The sequence below is a fragment of the Ailuropoda melanoleuca genome, chromosome 7, assembly GCF_002007445.2.
Source record: "Ailuropoda melanoleuca isolate Jingjing chromosome 7, ASM200744v2, whole genome shotgun sequence".
Lineage (NCBI taxonomy): Eukaryota > Metazoa > Chordata > Mammalia > Carnivora > Ursidae > Ailuropoda > Ailuropoda melanoleuca.
The window spans coordinates 92637223-92649122 of record NC_048224.1 but is presented as its reverse complement, the minus strand read 5'-3'; the positions used below and the strand labels follow the sequence as shown (position 1 = coordinate 92649122).

General features: G+C 32.6%; 1 pseudogene; it reads right to left on the bottom strand.

Moving 5' to 3' along the window:
* Positions 1-2599: 2599 nt before the first annotated feature.
* Positions 2600-4734, bottom strand: LOC117803136 (annotated as a pseudogene).
* Positions 4735-11900: the final 7166 nt, after the last annotated feature.

The following is an 11900-nucleotide window of genomic DNA, read 5'->3' as shown; positions in this document are numbered from 1 at the left end:
TTATTTATTTATTTAACAGAGAGAGAGAGAGGGCACAAGTAGTCAGAGCGGCAGGCAGAGGGAGAGGGAGAAGCAGGCTTTCCGCCGAGCAGAGAGCATGATGTGGGGGATTATGGCCTGAGCCAAAGGCAGATGCTTAACAGACTGAGCCACACAGGTGCCCCAATAAATAAAATCTTTGAAAAAAATTTTAAGATCTCATGTTTAGTGCTCTTACCACAGGAAAAAAAGAAAAAAGAATAAGAAAGAAAAAAAGAAAGAAAAAGAAAGAAAGAAAGAAAGAAAGAAAGAAAGAAAGAAAGAAAGAAAAAGAAAGAAAAGGTGAAAGACAAGAGGTTATTTGGGGTTAGTAGCAGAGTCAGCCTTTTCTAGCTTTAGAAGTGTGAAATATGACCACGTATTAATATATTTTGCTTTAACACATGAACATTTGTAAATTTATCCACAGCATCAGAGATACAATTCTACTAAATTTTTTTGTAAATTATTACTCCATTATACCACAGGCTTATGTAACATTATAAAGGGAAAAGTGAGAGTAGCTTATTTTTTTCTTATATCAATACACCAAAATTCATAGAGTCTTCCTAGCAATGTGTACATAGAGGTAAGAATATGGGAAATTCAAATTCAGTGCCAGGAAAACAGAAGTAACTCGGATCATGTTCCAGTGTTATTGTGCGGAAGTCATGTTATCCAGTGGTTTTCCCTTATCCTCTATCTCTTCACTTTACAAAACAATGATCTATTTAGATATATACATCTCACACTTTCCTAGAATGGTTCAGATTTTCCTTTGACACTCATTCCTAGTCACTCCAGTTCACAGCAATTTTTATGAAGAGGTAGCTATTCTCCAAACAACACCATGTACCAGTGTGCCTGAGAGAGGAGTGCTCTTCCTCAGTTTGGCAAATGCTTACATAGAACACATTTGTTTTCTAGCAGTTTGATTTATGAAGAAATTACATATAGTGTTTTATGCAAACTGCATCTATAAATAAATAAAAGCAATAACTTGACTGTTAACAGTAAACACGATCAGAGCTGAGAAACATATTGGAGCAAGCAACATCTGTTTAAAAAAGACCGATCTCAATAATTTTCCTTTTTATCATTTCTAAAGAGAAATTATTAAGTATTCCTGCTTTGTAACTTAGCATTTTCTGAATAAAATATATTTTTGGAATTAGTATGTCATAAGTGAGTAGAGTAAAAATTAAAATATTAATATAATTGAGTTAATGAACAACTAAGCCCCCCCCCAAAAAAAATGCATTGCTTTCTTTGGTCCACAGTTTAACACAGTGATAGCAATCCAGGTAATAGAACTCTTTTGGGAATATTCTAAGAACTCCCTTAGCAAAGTCATTACAGACTGGCCTGTGCTTCATATAATTTCTGTGATAAGCTACTTAAAATTTAATTGGGTTTAGCTCCAAAATATTTTTTCATAACATAAGTACAGTAGATGAATAAACCTTTTTGATTCATTTATTTATATCAACTTAAGGAAGCTCATTAATACAATTCCTTTGCAGATGTTTGTATTAAATAGAAATGCTCAATGAAATATTGCAAGGATCTTTAAGAACCCATATTCCTTACCATCAAATCATGTTGGTGGATGAAAAATTTGATTAAGTGAATTAAATATCCACTTAATTTGCTGACAGAAAGACAAGTACTATTTTTGGCTTTTATTGAGATATAACAGAAGTTGTTACAGAAATTTTTATTTTTCTTGAATACTGTTTTCCCTAAAACCTTATAAATACTACCTACTTACTATTTCTTATATTGAAAATTTCCTTATACTCCATTTAAGAATTAGCCACCAGCCCATATTTCAAATGTTGTATCATAATTTACTGTTCCCATTTATTGTGAGTTTCCTTGCTCATTTCAATTGGTTCTTTTACATGAATCATGATTTGTAAGCAAGTGAAACAAAGCTCCAGTGAAAGATGCCCCAAACTTTCTTTGTAAGTCAAACACAGATCTCATTCAATCAGTAGGTCATATTAAATAGAATTTTTACTGCAACCTTAAGTATGGGCATATCAAATGCCCTTTGTCAGCATATCCATGAGTCATTTTGACATCTTTACTCTTGAATCCATTCCTTAACCTAGATCCCACATTAATCTCATGCCTTTATTCTCTGTGATGTTTTCTCTTCCTTGATTTTCCTTCCAATTAGATGTGAAGTCATATACAAGTTTCCTCAGTGATGACCCTTGTTTTTAAACAAATTTCTGTTATATTTTTCCACAGTTTCTATCACTGTCTCTAAATATTTGGTAGGATGAAATAGTAGCTATACATATAGACATGCATTGGAGATGTTGCAGGTTTGGTTCCAGATGACCTCAAAAAAATGAATAATGCAATAAAGCAAGTCAATGAGCTTTCTGGTTTCACAGTGCATCTAAAAGTTATATTTATACTATATAAGTGTTATAGAAATAAATTATGTTTACACTATACTATAGTCTACTGAATGGGTAATGGCATTATGTCTAAAAAAACAGTGCACACACTTCAATTTAAAAAATGTTGCTAAAAATTGCTATCATTTGCGTGAAATTTCTGCCAGTTATAATCTCTTTGCTGGTGGAGGGTCTTGCCTCATTGTTGATGGCTTCTGACTGATCAGAGTTGATAGCTGCTGGAGGCTGAGGTGGCTGTGGCAATTTCTTAAAATAAAACAACAATGAAGTTTGTTGCATCAATCAACTCTTCTTTTCATGAATGATCTTTCTGTAACATGTGATGCTTTTTGATGGCAACTTACCCACAGTAGGACTTCTTTCAAAATTGAAGTCAATCCTCTCAAATACTGCTGCTGCTTTATCAACTAAGTTTGTGTAATATTCTAAATCCTTTGTTGTCATTTCAACAATCTTCACAGCATCTTTACCAGGAGTAGATTTCATCTCAAGAAACCACCTTCTCTACTCATCCAAAGAAGCAACTCTTCATCTGTTCAAGTTTTATCATGAGATTGCAGAAATTCAGTCACAATTTCAGGCTCCACTTCTAATTCTAGTTCTCTTACTATTTCCACCACATCTTCAGTTGCTACTTCCACAGAAGTCTTGAACCCCTAAAACTCAGCTATAAGAGACGTCATTAGTTTCTTCCAAACTCTTGTTAATGCTGATATTTAACTTCTTCCCATGAGTCACCATTGCTCTCAATGTCATCAAGAATGGTGAATTCTTTCCAGAAGGTTTTCAAATTGTTTTGCCCAGATCCATCAGAGAATCATTACCTATGGCAGCTAGTACAAAATATATTTCTTTTAAAAAAAAACTATTTTATTTATTCATTTGACAGAGAAAAAAAGAGAGAGAGCACAAGCAGGGGGAGCAGCAGGCAGAGGGAGAGGGAGAAGCAGGGAGCTAGATATGGGCTTGATCCCAGGACCCTAGAATCTGACCTGAGCTGAAGGCAGATTTTTAATGGACTGAGCCACACAGGAATCCCCAAAATGTATTTCTTAAACAATATGACCTGAAGGTCAAAATTACTTCTTGATCTATGGGCTACAGAATGGATACTGTGTTAGCAGGCATGAAAACATGAATCTTGTAAATCTCCATCAGAGTTCTTGGGTGACCAGATGCATTGTCAATGAGCAGTAATATTTTGAAAGAAATCTTTTTTTTTTTTTTTTCTGAGCAGCAATTCTCAACAGTGGGTTTAAAATATTTAGTAGATTGGGGTGCCTGGGTGGCTTAGTCAATTAAGCATCTGACTCTTAGTTTCAGCCCAGGTCATGATTTCAGGGTCGTGAGATTGAATCCACATTGGCCTCCATGCTCAGTGGAAATCTACTTGAGATTCTCTTCCTCTCCCCTTCCCTCTGCCCCCCCTAAAATAAATAAATGAATCTTTAAACTATTCAGATCATGTTATAACCGGATGTGCTATCATCCAGGTTTTGTTGTTCCACTTAAGGAACACAGGCAAAGTAGATTTAACATAATTCTTAAGAGTCTAGGATTTTTGTAATGGTAAACAAGCATTGGTTTCATCTTAAGTCACCAGCTGCTTTAGCTCCTAATAAGAGAATCAGACTATATTTTGAAGCTTTGAAGCCAGGCACTGACTTCCCCTCTCTAGCTAAGAAAGTCCTAAATAGCTTCTTCTTCTAATGGAAGGTTGTTTCATCTACATTGAAAATCCATTGTTTAGTGTAGTCACTTTCATTGAAGATTTTAGCAAGATCTTCTGGAAAACTTTCTACTGCTTCTACACTGGATGTATTAAAACAGAAAACTGCTTCCCTTTGGGCTTCCATGTTATGGAGATGGCTTCTTTCCTTTAACCTCATGAACCAACCTCTGCTAGCTTCATACTTTTCTTCTGCAGCTTCCTCATCTCTCTCAGCCCTCATAGAATTGAAGAGAATTAGAGCTTTGCTCTTGATAGGACTTTGGCTTAAGGGAATGTTGTGGCTGCTTTGATCTTCTATCCAGGCCACTAAAACTTTCACCATCTCAGCAATAAGGCTGTTTCACTTACTTACCATTCGTGCATTCACTGGAATAGCACTTTTAATTTCCTTTAAGAACTTTTCCTTTGCATTTACACCTTGGCTAACTATTTGGCATAAGAGGCCTAGCTTTTGACCTAGGCCTTCCTTACCAAGCTTAATCATTTCTAGCTTTTGATTTAAAGTGAAAGATGTGGACCCTTCCTTTCACTTAAACACTTAGAGGCCATCGGCAAGTTATTAATTGGTCTAATTTCAATATTGTCATGTCTCAGAGAATATCAAGGAGATGAGGAGAGACTGGGCAATGGCCAGTCAGTGGAGTAGTCTGCACACACACACCATTTATCGATTAAGTTGCCATCTTATATAGTGCAGTTTGTGATGCCCCCAATTAGAGTAGTAACATCAAAGATCACTGATCACAGATCACCATAACAAACATAATAATGAAAAAGTTTGAAATACTGTGAGAACTACTAAAATGTGACAGAGACATAAAGTGAGCAAATGTTGTTGGAAAATGGTGCCTATAGACTTGCTTGATGCAGGGTTGCCACAAACCTTCAATTTATATATATAAAAAAGTAATATCTGCAAAGCAAAATAAAGAGAAGAGCAATTAAATGAGGTATGACCATGCATCTATCTTACACACTAAGGATAAATGAGTATATCTATAGTACTATCTCTATATAGTATTATATGTATATTTTTCTGTGTATATATATATATATATATATATCAGTACATCTTAAGTATATAAATAAGAGCCAAATTACTGTATTAAAGGATATGAACCTCTTCACTTTACTGGTGATCCAACAGTGTATTGATCTGCACAAGCAGTGCATAAGTTTTAATTGCTTATGTATTCACCGGTCTTACTCTTTTCTGATTTAAAAACATTTTAAGTTGAAAGTAATGAATAGTTTTCTTCTATTGAGGTTTGAATAATTTGGAATAGTTTTTAATATGCTTATTCAGTTTTCTACTAAGTGGTTTGTAGAATTACTCTATATTCTAGAGGTAATTATTTATTAAGGTTTTCAATATTGCACATATCTCCTCCAAATCTATCACTTGTGGAACATGATAAATCTTTTGTTGTATTCTTAAATTATGTAAATATACAGACAAACATAAATATACACATATATATTTACACACACATAAATAAGTCACATCAGAATGTGTAAATATACAACCTATAAATGCACACATTCTATGATATATACATTTATACATCTGTTTACAGATATAATAGTATTTTTTTCCATTTTAACAGACAGACACCCAACAACAACACACACATGTGCACATACACCAGTGAGAAATATCTGAAAATATGCTGTTGGAAAATGTGATTATGATCCTGATGACAATATATTTATAGGTGAGGCAATTACAAATAGACTTCATATTTAATTAATGTATTTATTTCTTCAGTAGTAAAATTATTTATTATGTAAAAGTATACTGTACACCAAGAAAAATTAAGTGGCCATCTATTGTACATAATAAATATTCATGGCTAAAATTCAAATTTTCCATTATAATAATTAACGGAACATATGTGGTATTCTTGTCTTTCCTTCTAAAAACCGTAGGCCTGATTACCCTCATGTAGTCAATTTGGTACAAGATGGTCTTAAAATTACCTCTTCATATATTTGAGGTGAAGATCTATTTTAAAATCTACATTTCTCAAATAATTTAAATCAAATTATGATACATAGTCTGATAGATCAATCCTACATCAAATAAACAACAAGAATCAGAATGTCATATATTTTGTAAAATATAGTTGATATCTTTTCAAGCTTTATTATAGTTATTCTAAAGTATAAGACGTCAAGATCCGCGGGCCACAAAAACTCATTTATAAATTCAAATTAAGAAATAAAGTCATGGTTATATAAACTGTTTTTTTTTCGTACTGCCCTAGACAACAAAGAGTTGGTATCAAAGGGTTTTTTTTTTAATAACAATAATTCTGGAGTTGGTGTAATCCTCTTTCCAAATCTTTCTGTTAATATTTGAAAAAAAAATGCTAGAATGACATATGCTAGTACTAAAACTTGTTCTTAGAAGGTTCTAAGAACAACGTTTTAGTATTAAGGCAAAACGAAATTGCCTTCAGGTTTTTTTTTTCCAGTTAAGTTAATGAAGAAAAATTTAATTCTACACCTTTAATAAATAAATATCATGTACAGCTTTCCATTTCTCATGAGACAGAACATTTTTTCTCACTAAATTTTCTTTTTACTCACTTTTTCCGAATCCCCAGTCTTATACTCTCAACACAATATTCTATTTATTGTTGGTCTGGAAATCCAGTTTAGTATCACAATGAATGCAAAGATGGTGACGTTTGCTAACTTTTCTTGCACATTCCAACCATAGGATGGTGAGCATATTCTCACGCTGTCTTTATTGAAACTGTACTAAATTGTTATTCCTTTCATCCAGCAAAATATTTATGCAAATGAATATAAGATGGCAATATCTAAACTGCTGATGTTTAGTCTAAAATTTTGAGCAAGATCTTACTATTTGTATCCAGGTTTCTTTTATATTCATTGTAATTGCTTCAAGCTCACACAAACAGTATCATAAGGGTGCATCTTATTGATTCTGGAACCTGTTCATTTCTGAGTGAACTATACAGAAATAAGTAATAAGAAGAGCCTATACCATCTACACAATGGGTTATTCCCCCTCTATATCCTTTGAAGTTCTCCTGATCATTTTGTGTAAAATGTTGCTAAGATAAAATTCACTGTAATATACAGTACTGCGTGAACTTTAAATACCAGATACATTTTTTTCACAATACTTATGTTAGCATCCTTTCTCAGATATGTATCTTGAAAGACCTAAACATTTATATTAACCTTCTGCATAAAGGGTTTTAAAATGTTTTAAATAACTTAAAAAAAAAAGCACACTGAAGCTATATCATTAACCTAGTCAGTGACAAGAGATTTACTTTAAGTTTAGAATTTACCCAAGGAAAGAATGTCAATAAGCAGTGATGAGTTCCACAAAGCAGGTGCATAACAGCAAATAGAACAATCACTCAAAATGACACATTTCAAACCTAAAGAAATGAGAGATCTGTGTCAACTGACTTCAACTAACAATCTGTAGAAAATGGACTTGAAAACTCTTTAAGGTAACTTTGTCTACAGGTATAGCATTTTAACACAATACTAGGTAATGAAATATTTGAGAAATACCTGGTGTAGCCATGTCAAAGACTTCATGACAGGTAGTAATCAGTTGTATTATTGATTATGCTGGATATATGTTATAGTCCAAATAACCCATAATCGATAACATGCAAAAAAAGGTATCTGAAGAGTAAAATGTATTTATTCCAAAAGAAATATGATCCCTAAAGGAAAATGCCATCATATTTTACATAAATAGGCAATGTCAATCAAAGTGCCCCACATTTTAATAATAGCTTGGATTTAAAATATTTATTAAACAAAATCTGGATACTATAAATTATACACCATAAACATCAAATGCCAGGTAATGTCTAAGGGACTGTGATTGGAAAAAAAATGCAAGTTGTCAGTTCCAGACATATTTTAAAACAGTGGTGGGATATTTAAGTGATTCCTTTGAGATTACAGGAAGTAAAAATGGGAACAATATGCATTTTTATTTAGAGGTCATTTATAGATGGTTCACATAATTTACAGTTTTTTATTTTTTTACTAAAATGATGTTAAATAACAATGTGCTAGTATACTGAATATTGGAAAGGAGCTCTCTATATTTCTAGGAAAAGAGACTAATTTTTAAGTATAATTAACATACAATTTTATATTAGTTTCAGGTGTACAACATGTTGATTTGACAATTCTAAACATTACTCAATACTCACCACAATAAGTATAGTCACCATCTGTCACCATACAACATTATTAAAATATTATTGAATATATTCCCTATGCTGTACTTCATCTCCCCAACTTATTTATTTTATAGCTGGAAGTCTGTACCTCTTAATAACCTTTATCAATTTCTCCATCACCCCCACACCTCTCCTCTGACAACCACCAGTTGGTACTCTATATTTAAGAGTCTGTGTGTTTTTTGTATGTTTGTTTGTTTTGCTTTTTAGGTTCCACGTAAGTAAAATCATATGATATTTGTCTTTCTGTCTGACTTATATCACTTAGCATAATACCTTCTATGTCCATCTATGTTGTTACAAATGGCAAGACGTCATCATAACAATTTGACCTCTACTGCATCCACTTCAGAACTCATTCTAAATGAGGTAAATGGCAATTCTATGCTCAATAATGTTGCTTTTTATGTAATAAATTTATAGTGTTTAGATCAAAGAGAAAAAGTGAGTATTTTAATTGTGAATTAAATTACCTGATAAGTCAGGAAGAAATTTTTGTCTTCATACAAAAAGTATTTTTCTTTCTTTTTTTTTTTTAAATTTGAGACTTCATGTTTTAGACCAGTTTTAGCTTTCTAGCAAAATTGAGAAGGTACAGTAATTTTCCATATACCCACTGTCCCTACACATTTATAGCTAACCCCATTATCAACATTCCTCATCAATATGGTACCTTTTGTTTTTACCAAAAATGAATGTATATTGACACATCATCATCACCAAAATTCCATTGTTTACATTAGGGTTCCTTCTTGGTATTTTACATTCTATGAGTTTGGGGAAATCATCATTATAATCATACAAAATATTTTCACTGCATTAAAAATCTTCAGTTCTCTGCCTATTCATCTCCTCACCACTGTGACTACTGATCTTTTTAGTTTCTCTATAGCTTTGCCTTTTCCAGAATGTTATTTGGGTGGAACCATAACAGTATATAGCCTTCTCAGATTGGATTCTTTCACTTAGTAATAAGCATTTAAGTTTCCTCCATGTCTTTTCATGCCTTGATAACTCTTTTCTTTTGAATTCTAAATAATATTCCATTGTCTGAATGTATCACAGTTTATCCATAATTGAGGGTCATCTTGGTGGTCTTCAAGTTTTGACAATTATGAATAAAGATATTATGAACATCCATGTACAGATTTTTGTGTGGACATAAGTTTTCAACTTTTCTGGGCAAATAACAAGGAGCACAATTGCTGGATTATATGGTAAGAGAGTACATTTAGTTTTGTTAATAACCACTGAACTGTCTTCCACAATGGCTGTACCGTTTTGCATTCCCATCAGCAATGTATGACAGTTCTTGCTGCTCCATGTCCTCACCAACATTTGATATTCTGCAAGTTCTGGATTTTGGCTATTTTAATAGTTGTGTAGTAGGATCTTATTGTTTTAATTGCATTTCCCTAATGACATATGGGATTATGTGGAACAAAATGTGGAACATCTTTTCATATGCTTATTTGCCATGTGTACATTGTCTTAATTATTCTTAAAGTAATTACTTAAGATCATTAATAGATACCCAAAGGATATAAAAATACTGATTCAAAGGGGCACATGCACCCCGATGTTTATAACAGCATTATCAACAATTACCAAATTATGGAAAGAGCCCGCATGTCCATCAACTGATGGATGGATAAAGAAAATGTGATATATATATATATATATATGGGATTATATATATATATATATTATTAATAATATATCACACAGAGATATAATTCCATCATATATATATAATAGGATATTACTCAGCTACCAAAAACAATGAAATCTTGCCATTCACAATGACATGGATGGAGTTAGAGAGTGTATTATGCTAAGCAAAATAAGTCAGAGAAAGACAAATATCATATGATTTCACTCATCTGTGGAATTTAAGAAATGAAACAGATAAACATAAGGGAAGGGGGAAAAATGAGAGGGAAACAAACCATAAGAGATTATTAACTATAGAGAAGAAACTGAGTTGATGGAGGGGAGGTGGGCAGGATGGGTTAAATGGGTGATGGGTATTAATGAGGACGCTTGTTGTGATGAGCCCTGGGTGTTAGTTGTAAGTGATGAATCACTAAATTCTACTCATGAAACCAAAAGAAGAAGAAGAAGGAGGAGGAGGAGGAGAGGAGGAAGAAGAAAAAGAACTAGAAGAAGAAGGGGGGAGGAAAGAAACTATCACTTGTTAACGTTTGGTGTAGTGTCAAAGAAGAATATCCAGTTATCTAAAATGGCTACTACAATACTACTTTTGCAATTACAAAAAGAAAAAAAGTGCATACACAGGAGTATAATTACTAGCCTCAGTGACTCCCTTAACAAGATTAAAGAACAGAAATTCTACTTAGAATAAAAATTAAAGTCCACATCCAACATAAATTCCTCTTTTTAAAATCCAGCCCTGTTACTAAATTGTACACCTGAAACTAATATTACACTGTATGTTAACTGGCATTTAAATAAAAATTTAGAAATTTTTAAAAAGATCATTAATAGAGTGCCTCTGTTTACACATAAATTGCTATTTCAAACAGTTACTCACTAAGGCTGAAATTTTATCTAAGAAGATGGAAAAAACATACAAAATTTGCCTTAGATACAGATAACACATTTTTCTGCTAATTACAAAGTGATGAAACTGAGTCAAGTAGACTACAGACAATAAAGAGCAATCCATAAATTCATCAATCACAAAGATCAAATACAATGCAATATTCTTAATTTCTACTGAATAGCAACTATCTTGCATACAATGTTCACCTTCAAGGAGTAGAACATCATCCTTATTTAAAGTACATCTGCTTCCAATTTTCTAAGCATAAATTTGGTTAAATTTCCTAAGAGTAATGAAATAATCTACAATTTAATTGTGATAGAAAGTAAAAGGCAAAGGCACATAAAATGTCAAAAAAATTCTAAGCCGGAAACAAATCTAAACTGGAAAATTCGAGGACTATTTTCCTTTCCTTTCTCTAGGATTTCAAGGGTTGATTTTGTAAGATTGTTAGGAGTGTTAGTGAGGTATCATATGTTAAAACACCTAGCCCAGAACATGGTTGGTACTAGATGTTAACTGTATTTGAATTCTAGGCTTGTCTTTACACAGACTTTCAAGAAATTCATTGATCCATACACACTGAATGACCAATAATTTCAAAAGATATAATAAAAGTGAGTCTAAACTTCAAAGGCCTTTAATGACATACCGAGTTTTTTGGGTTTTGTTTTTTACTTAATAAACAAAGAAAATCCTCTAAAGATTGTGACCAGAGATATTAAAATATGACAATTTTGCTTTAACATAATTAATGTGACTTGATCTGCAAGTGATTGTGTGTATACATGTGTGCATTGATGTGAGTGTAAGAATGAGAATGATTAATAAAAAGTCCCTCAAAACTCAAATAGTCTGAATGGAAGGCAAGCATCTTGATTCCTTCCAATTTTTTTTTT